We start from the raw sequence: 10926 nt of genomic DNA, 5'->3' as shown, positions 1-10926 counted from the left end.
GCCAAAATCTTAAGCACACATAGGGGTATATTTACTAAGATTCGTATTTTTCAGAATCATGTTCAAGTTCAATCACGACTGACATCGACAGTGTAAATCTGCAACTTTTTGAATTGATTACGACTCATTTACTAAGCAGTCGTATTCGTATTTTCCGTATCTTCCGATGTCGATGTCATTCGTGTTTTTTTTGCTGCTGAATGCGGCCGCGTTTGCTATTTTGCGGCCGCGTTGTTGCGTTTTTTTTACGACTGCGTCACAAGTCTGTTACGGCAGTGATTTGGAATTTGCGGCCGCGTTTTTACTCCTAAGTTTCGTTTACGTCACGCGGCCGTGATTGGTTGTATTCGTGAAGGAGGAGTGTCTGTGCATGTTACTATAAAAACGCCCCAAACACTCCGCACCTCGTGGGTTTAGCTAGTGGAGAGGAGAGAGGAAGGTGTATTTGGAGTTGGTGAGTTTGGTGGAGTTTTTGGTGGATTTGGAGAGGAGTTTGGTGATTGTTGAGTGCTGTACTGTGTGTGTTAGTAGTCTTGTGATCTTTGTAGTATTGTTTTTTCCCAGTTTGTAAACTTTTTTGTCCTTGTTTTTTTTTTTCAGTCTTTTGTCATTGTTTGTGAGTGAGTGAGCGTGTGTGTTGGCTGTGTGGTGTGTAGTAGGAGTAGTGGAGGAGTGTGTTTTGTGTTTTCATTTTTGTGTGTTTTATGTTGTTTGTCATGTCCGACTCAGAGGTCAGTGTGGTGGCGGAGGTTAGTGAGGTGGAGGCTGGTAGTGAGGTGGAGGCTGGTAGTGAGGTGGAGGGGGGTAGTGAGAGGGAGGAGGTTAGTGAGGAGGAGGAGGAGGGGGTGCCTGTTGCTGGATTTTCCAGTGATAGTGATGGTGTTGTGGCACCGCAGCCACGCACCACTACCAAGACTGGCAGGAATATAAAGTTCAGCTATGCTGAAAACATGGCGTTGGTGCGTGAGCTGATGAAGCACCATCGCCAATTGTTTGGTCAGGATGCTGCCAGGGTGTCCTCCCGCAGGAAGTCTGCCCTGTGGGGGCAAGTCATACTTGCTGTGAATAGTGAGGGTGTGGTGAGGCGGACAGAGGACACGTGCCGCAAGCGTTTCTATGATATTAAGCGGCGTGTCAAGGCCAAGATGGCCAAAGAGTCCAAATCTGCACGGAGAACCGGAGGTGGGCCACCTTTACGTGTAAGCTATCGGGACTGGGAGGAGCCTGTGCGGGCATTGATTCCTGGCGAAGTGGTGTCTGCTACTCATGTCCGGGATTCGGACCGACCCACGCAGGATGGTAAGTTTGTTTTGTAATATTGTTCTTAAAATGTCTGTAAAATTTAGTTAATTTCATTTTTAAAGTTTAAAGGATGATTTTTTTCTCACAAAACAGATTGCATGCCTATGCTCCCTTAAGGTGTGTTTGTGTTTTGAATGTTTTTTTTTCTTTTTTTGTTGCAATTTTTGGCGATAATGCTTGAACATGTGTGTTTGTTTAAAATCCACAAAAGGTTTTTGTTTTTTTAACAAACAGAAAAGCGGGGAAATTTTTAAAACATTACATTTTAAAAATATTTGCAAGTACTCAATCTCTGCAATATCTGAGACCAAAAACTTATTTTAAATAAATTTATTGTGTGCCACATCAAGTACATTTTGATATTCAACTCAAAATCATGAATGTAGAAGCTCTTAAGCTTAAAAATTTGTTTTAAACAAAACCATATAGATGCTTACAGTACATTAATGGTTTTCAGTGGGTCATTTTTCCAAAAACATGGTAATAATGTTGGGGTCACTTTTTCCACAGTCACACAGACCAGCCGCCCAGACAGGCCTCACACAAGTCAGGATGATGCCGGTATTGCAGGTAAGTCTTCACTGTAGTCACATATTCTGAAAACACATAGAAGTACAAAATATTAAGTTTAAATTTTGCACCTAGGTTCTGCTTCTGGAAGCCGACCTCCTGTAAGCCGCCCATCACAGGGCTTGGGCCACTTACCCAGGAGGCCAACTAAGACACGGCGTCTTGGCTCTGATTCCGCACCTCCATCATCCCCACCCAGGCGAAGACTTTCGGCAGTGTCACCCCAGCCACCACTGGCACTATTGTCGAGTTCGCAGAGTGATGAGGCCAGATCACCTCAGTTATCTGGTGAGTAAAAACATAAATTAAACACATAAGCAATAATATACACAGTACACTTAAGATGTTGTTAGTTGGTTTGGAGTTTACATGTTTTCCTCAACAATCAATGTGATGTAACGTCTTCAATTGCTCAAGGTGCTTTAATAAAATTAGATAAGGTCTTAGTGGATGGTCTAGACAACCTATTTGTATGAAAACAACAGATTTGAGGATACATTAAGCACACACACGTTCACATTTTAAAAAAAATATGAATAAAATTAAATGTTGGACCGAAATAAAAAAACCATTAGAGTGTTCACACATCGCCCCTGTCCAGTATGTAGATGGCTTACTTGCTCCGCTCCTCTGGACTATACAGGTAAGTAGTCTATATCGTGGTGAGGGGAGGGAATCTAACAGTGTAATGGTGTGGAGGGAAGTTAGTTAAGAGAGGAATATGCAAATTTGGCAATGTTTGCGCCTGTGTTGGTTTTTTAAAATATAAAAATTATAAATTGTTAACGTTGAGAAAAACAAGTGCTAATAATGCAAAAATGTAGTATTAGGAATGTATTAATGTGTTGCATTAGCCAGGCCAAATTAAAAAAAATTACAACATTGCATGTTGCCTACCCCATACAGAGCACAACTTGATGTCCGCCGAGGACCAGCAGGGACCAGAACAAGAGCCATCCTTCACACTGCAACTTACAGCTGTTGATCCAAGCATGCCAATACAGTTGCAGGATATACCCCAACCATCCATCAGTCCCCAACTGGCACAAGCTCCGCCCCCAAGCCAAATTCCTGGCGATTTTTGGGCCAGTTGGACAAGCCAACAGGCCCAAAGCAATGCCACCCTGACCCAACATACACAACACCTTGCCAGTCTGCCCCATCATCTACCGCGTATTAGTCGCAACTCGGGCAGACTGATAGTACAAGTAGGGAGAATGGCTACCTCAATGGAGCAAATTAGGGCTGAAAACAGCCAAATGAATGCACATTTATCCCGCATTATAGATGAGCAACAGCGACATCAGCAGGCACTCGTTCAGATCATTCAACACAATCAAGTGGTGAATGAGGCCTTATCCAGGATTGTAGCCAGCCACACTGCTACAAACACTCAGCTGATTGCCAGTTTAAATAATTTGAGCAGCAATATTGCTATGATGGGAGCTCAGCAAGTTACCTCCAGCTCGGGGACCACGACCCCTGTTCAAACGCCAGTAACCTCCCCTGTCCGGCGTTCCTCAAGAGCACGTGCCAGTGAGCCAGCACCCAGCACACACAAGCGAAAAAAATAACACCAATCTTTTTGTGCAAATAAATACAAAAATTTGTTAAAAAAAAACATTCCTGTGTCCGTCTCCAAAATTTTTAAAGCTGGTCTGTATGTATGTAGTTATGTTTTTCAAGGGTAATGACTGTAAATGTTTTGTTAGCATCAACTAAGCACAATGGACACACCACTATAAACAACAAACAGTAAGTAACAGAACACACAATAGAAAGTAGAGCAAAGTGTTTAGTGAAGGATAATTACAGCATAATAAAACTTACCTGTAAAATATCGCAGGATCACTTCTTGACGTACCTGCCTCCCTACAATTGTACTCACACTGTCACCAGATGTATCTAACTCCTCTGCTTGCTGACTGCTTTCTCCCTCACCATGTGCCAGATGTTGACTTAAACACAGATTATGGAGAAAACAGCAGCAGAACACAATCCGAGTCACCTTTGAGGGACTATACAACAAAAGGCCACCAGATTTATCCAGACACCGAAAACGTGACTTCAGCACCCCAAAACATCTTTCTATCACATTCCGCGTAGCCTTATGTGCATGATTATAACTGTGTTCAGCAGGAGAATCAGGTTGGGACAATGGAGTAAGGAGCCAAGAGTAGCAGCCGTAACCCCCATCACCTGAAAAACATATATAGTCAACATTAGGACATATGTTAGATTATTCTATCACCTCCTCCAAAATCTAGGCTGTGGTTAAAAGACATACACACATAACATTTTCAACATACCCAACAGCCAGCCATCAGGCATTTGTCCCTCCTCAAATTTATCGAAGAGCGATGACTGACTGAGGATGAAGGAGTCATGGCAGGCACCAGGGTAACCTGCAACAACACTCATAATTTTTAAATTTGCATCACAGACCACCTGGACATTAGTTGATTGATCCATATGCCTATTAGTATATATATACTGGCGGCCCTTAGGTGATCTCAGCTGAACGTGTGTGCAATCTATGGCCCCCAGCACATTGGGCATGCCTGCAAGCTCATAGAAAGCTACCCTGACAGCACTCCACTCCGACTCCTCAGTAGGGAAGCAGATTGAGGCTTTAATGTGTGGCTCCAACACATCCAAAACCTGAGTGGACATTAAATAAGCTAAGGTGAGTGTCATGTTAGGTATTCTCTACAATACTGTGGTGTTTCAACTTACACAAGCAACACTTAGCCATAACCGCATATGTATTTTTAGACTCACCTGCATCAAAAATCTTGAAAAGGTGGGCTGTGAGATCCCAATGACGTCGCCTGCCACAGCCTGGAAGCTCCCAGTAGCCATAAAGTGTAACACAGCCAGGAGTTTGTGTAGGCCTGAGACAGAGCAAGAGCGTGCTGTCTCAGGGTCTATGCCCAGTTTGACAAGGTCATACAGGTGGAAAATGTTGTTTCTATTTAGGCGGAACATCTGTATGACCCTATCATCGGACAATGCATTTAAGTTTAAACGCCCTCTAAAAAAACGAGGCTGGCGCAGCCTCCGCGGTACCTGGACAACCTGTTGGCCATGTTCACTTACCTGGTCCTGATTCCTGGAAGCCTCATGGAGCAGTCTAACGTATCCCACAGCCAACAAAAAACCATTGCCACACACTACAGCCGCCATTTCAGAGTGAGAGTAGTTCAGAATGTGCCTGAAACACTTTTATAGGCCCAAAAAAACAGGTGTGAGTAATGGATAATTAAGTTCACATGTAAACGCGGTTTTCAAAGGCTGGCGCGTTTTTTTTTAGGAAAAAAATGCGAATCGTAATTTTTCGCGGCCGCGAAATCATTTTCGCGGCAGCAAATGCAATTACGAATGGTTAGTAAATGACCGAGATTCATATCTAAACAGGCGTAATTTGACCGATGGTGTATTAATTCGTAATTTTGAACTTGGACTAGCAAAAAAATACGAATGACCTCATCACTGCCGTGATTAGTGTTTAGTAAATGACCGAGATGACACTTTGAAGAAAAAACGCCATCTCGGTCAAAATCGGGAGCTTAGTAAATATACCCCATAGTCCATATCTCAAGAAAAGTTAGACAAAATCTGTGCTATCTGGGCTCTGGGGAGTTCAGGGGAAATCACAAGTAAAAATCGTACATAGCAAGGATCTCACCATGTGTACACACCCTAACTCTGGCGCCCTTAAAATTTTGTAAACGTTTCAGTTAATTTCAGTCCAAAATGAAACACATATATCTGGGTTACGGACGTATCGTACATCCGATACATCGCCCTACATTTAAAACAGAAGCTTTTGTGAGTGCAATGCATTATGTATGGTCACTAGAAAAGGCTGGTCAGTGTATATGTTTTACCATTTTTGCTTCTGTAAAAAATTCTAAAACAGTGTCCAGCCTTTAGTTATTTGTCCTATTGGCTATGGCTTCAGTCTGGCCACTCTACCATACAGGCCTGATTGGTGGTTTGGGCAGAGATGGTTGTCCTTCTGGAAGGTTCTCCTCTCTCCACAGAGGAATGCTGTAGCTCTGACAGAGTGGCCATCAGGTTCTTGGTCACCTTCCTGACTAGGGCCCTTCTCTGATCGCTCAGCTTAGACGGCCGGCCAGCTCTAGGAAGAGTCCTGGTGGTTCCAAACTTTTTCCATTTATGGATGATGGAGGCTACTGTGCTCATTGGGAACTTCAAAGCAGCAGATATTTTTCTGTACCCTTCCCCAAATTTGTGCCTCGAGACAATACTGTCTTGGAGGCCTACAGACAATTCCTTTCACTTCATGCTTGGTTTGTGCTCAGACATGCACTGTCAAGTGTGGGATCTTATATAGACAGGTGTGTTCCTTTCCAAGTCATGTCCAATCAACTGAATGTACCACAGGTGTACTCCATTAAAGCTGTAGGAGCATTTCAAGGATGATCAGTGGAAACAGGATGCACCTGAGCTAAATTTTGAGCTTCATGACAAAGGCTGTGAATACTTATGTATATGTGATTTCTTAGTTTTTTATTTTTACAAAATCTCAAAAAAACTTTTTTCACATTGTCATTATGGGGTATTGCGTGTAGAATTTTGAGGGGAAAGATTTATTTATTCCACTTTGGAATAAGGCTGTAACATAACAAAATGTGGAAAAAGTGAAGCACTGTGAATACTTTCCGGATGAACCATAGATAGTGTAGTAAGTGTGCTTATCGCGGACGTATTTGTGTGTACACTGAAACGCTGATACAAGTATGACTCAATAGTTTGGACTCTGAGGCTACAATGTTAAATTCCTGTTTCCTTACGGTATGTAATTAAACAAACACGTGGGCCGATTGTGCTGCCAATACCTAGCGTTGTGCAACCTTACCCACAGACAGTGTGGTCAAGTCGGATGATATCCAGCCCATTGAATTTCTTCTGGTGCGACTGGAATCTGTCCGTTCACACATATATATATATATATATATATAGACAACAAGCAGGTCCGGCTCTCCCATTACTTGATGCAATAGTGCTGGGTGCCTCCACAGTAGTAGTATACAAACAGCGGCAGGTGCGGCACTCCAAGCGACGGGGATAAAGTAACTCTTTACGTCCTTGTAATAGACAACGTTTCAATGCTGTTTATTTGTGCATTTTCATCAGGTCAAAGTATACAAACAAATGTGCTTACCTATATAGTGCATGCAGACGCCGTCACCGCGCTTCCGGAACACAGGCACCCGCCAGGTACGTAGGCGCACCCACATGACGTCATCAACCATGGCAGGAACATCTTATGGAAGGGTACTCAGGAACGTTTAGTTGAGATCATTGAGACACATAATAGCTGTAACCATCCGGTCAAATTTACATACAATATGAGCATGCAGTCAGTGGACTATTTGGATGTTAAAATCTCCATCATTGATGGATGTATCCATACATCCATTTATAGTAAACCCACGGACAGGAATAACCTTTTACACTATTCAAGTTTTCACCCAACTCCGCTTAAACGTGGTTTGCCTTACTCACAGCTGCTGAGGGTTCGCCGTATCACGTCTGACCCTGTGGTAGCTGAGACCCAAATGAATAGTATGACCAAGACATTTTTAGCTAGAGGTTACCCAGCAGCTTTACTTCATCAAGCTAAACTTAAAGCTTTATCCATTGACCGTTCACAATTGTTACAGGCTAAAACTAAAGTATCAGATGAGAAAGGGATTTTCCCATGGGTAGGTCAATTTAGTCCCACCAGCAGTGGCATTAATCATATATCCAAGAAATTATGGCATATAGTCCAGTCCGACCAGGAGTTAAATCTTGGCCACACTAAATTAATGTCATGTTATACAAGACGACGTAACATCAGAGATATGCTGGTTAAAGCCGATATTTTTTCCAGTCCACAGCGATTAGTACAGGTCAATGCAAGAGGGTGCATTAGATATACTTGTACCACATGTCAATTTTTGATTAGTGGAAAAACCTTTCAACATCCCCTGACGGGTCGACCTTTGACTATTAATTATACCTTGACGTGTTCATCTAAGTTTGTTGTTTATCAGTTGCTGTGTCCGTGTGGGTTGTCATACGTAGGCAAAACTGAAAGAATGTTTAAAGAACGTATGGCAGCCCACCGGTCGGCTATTAAAGCAGCCATTGCCAAAGGATCAAGTGACCAGCCGGTCGCACGACATTTTTCTGTGGCACGCCATCCGTTAGTGGCACTACGTTACCGGATGATAGACCATGTCCCCCCTCTCCCCCGGGGGGGTGACAGGGGTCTTAAACTACTTCAACTTGAAACTAGGTGGATTCACCGTCTGGGGACTCTTTACCCTAGAGGCCTCAATGAACAGTTAGGGCTCAATGCATTCCTGTAAGTTTATCTTTATATGTGGTTGATCCAGTGGTAATATGCCTTTAAATGTCTTTTATGCCTTTCAATGATCTAGGTTTGTTGTGCTTTATGTACATACTAGGTTGTTCAGATGTGTTATATTTAGCCAGTATGCTATATACATTTAGACCGATATAAGTCGTGCCTGCACGATTGTATCATTACGCTATGCATACTATTTTGTTTATTATTGTCACCATAGTTACCAGCCATGGTTGATGACGTCATGTCGGTGCGCCGACGGACCTGGAGGGTGCCTGTGTTCCGGAAGCGCGGTGACGGCGTCTGCATGCACTATATAGGATCCAAAAATGCCCCCACAGTGCCAGATCCAAAAATGCCCCTACAGTGCCAGATCCAAAAATGCCCCTACAGTGCCAGATCCCAAAATGCCCCCACAGTGTCAGGTATACAAATGCCCCCACAGTGCCAGGTAAACAATTGCCCCCACAGTGCCAGGTAAACAATTGCCCCCACAGTTCCAGGTATACAATTGTCCTCACAGTGCCAGGTATACAAATGCCCCCACAGCAGGTATACAAATGCCCACACAGCAGTGCTGCAGCTGCTTACCGCTGCTGCTGCTGCTTATCTGCCCGGCTCTGGGGGTGTCAGGAGGAGAGCGCGGCTATGTCGGACGCCGGTGGCGGCGGCGTGTAGGACTTCAAACTAGCCGCCGGTTCGTGAGCCAATCAGAGCTCGCGGACCGGCGGCTCCTGATTGGCTGCCGGTCCGCGAGCTCTGATTGGCTCACGAACCGGCGACTGGTTTGAAGTCCGCAACACATCACCAGATAGCCGCGCTCTCCTCCTGACAGCTGAGACACGCTGCCGCCGGACTGAGCGGCAGCGTGTCTCAGTGACACAAGCGGGGGGGACGGGGGGGCCACAAATCAGTGCCGTAACTAGACTTTTTAGCGCTGTGTGCAAGTATCCGCAACGGCGCCCCCCCCCCCCCTTGTCATGTTTTGAAATGAATGCTGCCTCTCCCCCCTCCCCCTCCCATAATTCACATACTGCTAGTTACGCCACTGCCAGAGCGGCAACTAGACATTTTGGTGCCCTCTGCCAGAAAAAGAATTGCCCCCCTCCGTTAGCCACATTACACTCCACAGTCATATTACACCGCACGGTAGCGTCCACCAGTCACATTACACCGCACGGTAGCGTCCACCAGTCATATTACACCGCACGGTAGCGTCCGCCAGTCACATTACACAGCACGGTAGCTTCCACCAGTTACATTACACCGCACGGTAGCATCCGCCAGTTACATTACACAGCACGGCAGCTTCCACCAGTCACATTACACCGCACGGTAGCATCCGCCAGTTACATTACACCGCACGGTAGCATCCGCCAGTTACATTACACCGCACGGTAGCGTCCACCAGTCACATTACACCGCACGGTAGCGTCCACCAGTCATATTACACCGCACGGTAGCGTCCGCCAGTCACATTACACAGCACGGTAGCTTCCACCAGTTACATTACACCGCACGGTAGCATCCGCCAGTTACATTACACAGCACGGTAGCATCCGCCAGTCACATTACACCGCACGGTAGCATCCGCCAGTTACATTACACCGCACGGTAGCATCCGCCAGTTACATTACACCACACGGTAGTGTCCGCCAGTTACATTACACCGCACGGTAGCTTCCACCAGTTACATTACACCGCACGGTAGCATCCGCCAGTTACATTACACCGCACGGTAGCTTCCACCAGTTACATTACACCGCACGGTAGCATCCGCCAGTTACATTACACCGCACGGTAGCATCCGCCAGTCACATTACACCGCACGGTAGCTTCCACCAGTTACATTACACCGCACGGTAGCATCCGCCAGTTACATTACACCGCACGGTAGCATCCGCCAGTTACATTACACCGCACGGTAGCATCCGCCAGTCACATTACACCGCACGGTAGCATCCGCCAGTTACATTACACTGCACGGTAACGTCCGCCAGTTACATTACACCGCATGGTAGCGTCTGCAGTCACATTACACCGCACATTAGCGTCCATTAGTTACATTACACCGCATGGTAGCGTCTGCAGTCACATTACACCGCACATTAGCGTCCATTAGTTACATTACACCGCATGGTAGCGTCCACCAGTTACATTACACCGCACATTAGCGTCCATTAATTACATTACACCGCATGGTAGCGTTCATTAGTCACATTACACCAGACAGTAATACTCCAAATATACATATAGTTTTATACCATAGCAGAAGAATATTTACACACAATCTTATGTATTCAATTTACAGGGGACATTACATAAATGTATATGCAGTTTTGGGGTTTGTTTTTTTTTACAAAATCTTTGCACTAGTAGTTTATCTAAAAAGTCACAGAGAGAAAATCCAGAATTTCCAAACACAAGAAAAGTATTTCTTAATGTTGTTTTACTGAAATAAGTAGTAATTAGTAGTGATGAGCGGGTTCGGTTTCCGAGAAACCGAATCCACCCGAGCTTTACCTTTTTTTACACGGGTCCGAGCAGACTCGGATCCTCCCGCCTTGCTCGGCTAACCCGAGCGCGCCCGAACGTCATCATCCCGCTGTCGGATTCTCGGGAGATTCGGATTCTATAAACAGCCGCGCGTCGCCGCCATTTTCACACGT

The 10926-nt window shown here is 45.0% G+C and overlaps 1 long non-coding RNA gene across 1 annotated transcript; it reads left to right on the top strand.

Annotated features, from left to right (window-relative positions):
* The first annotated feature begins 1809 nt into the window (after positions 1-1809).
* On the top strand, positions 1810-2881 carry LOC134987613 (uncharacterized). Its single transcript, XR_010193215.1, has 3 exons — positions 1810-1872; positions 1948-2160; positions 2779-2881. It is a non-coding gene; the product is annotated as an uncharacterized LOC134987613 (long non-coding RNA).
* The last annotated feature ends 8045 nt before the right edge of the window (positions 2882-10926 follow it).

The sequence above is a fragment of the Pseudophryne corroboree genome, chromosome 2, assembly GCF_028390025.1.
Source record: "Pseudophryne corroboree isolate aPseCor3 chromosome 2, aPseCor3.hap2, whole genome shotgun sequence".
Classification (NCBI taxonomy): domain Eukaryota; kingdom Metazoa; phylum Chordata; class Amphibia; order Anura; family Myobatrachidae; genus Pseudophryne; species Pseudophryne corroboree.
This window is presented reverse-complemented; position numbering and strand designations above follow the sequence as displayed.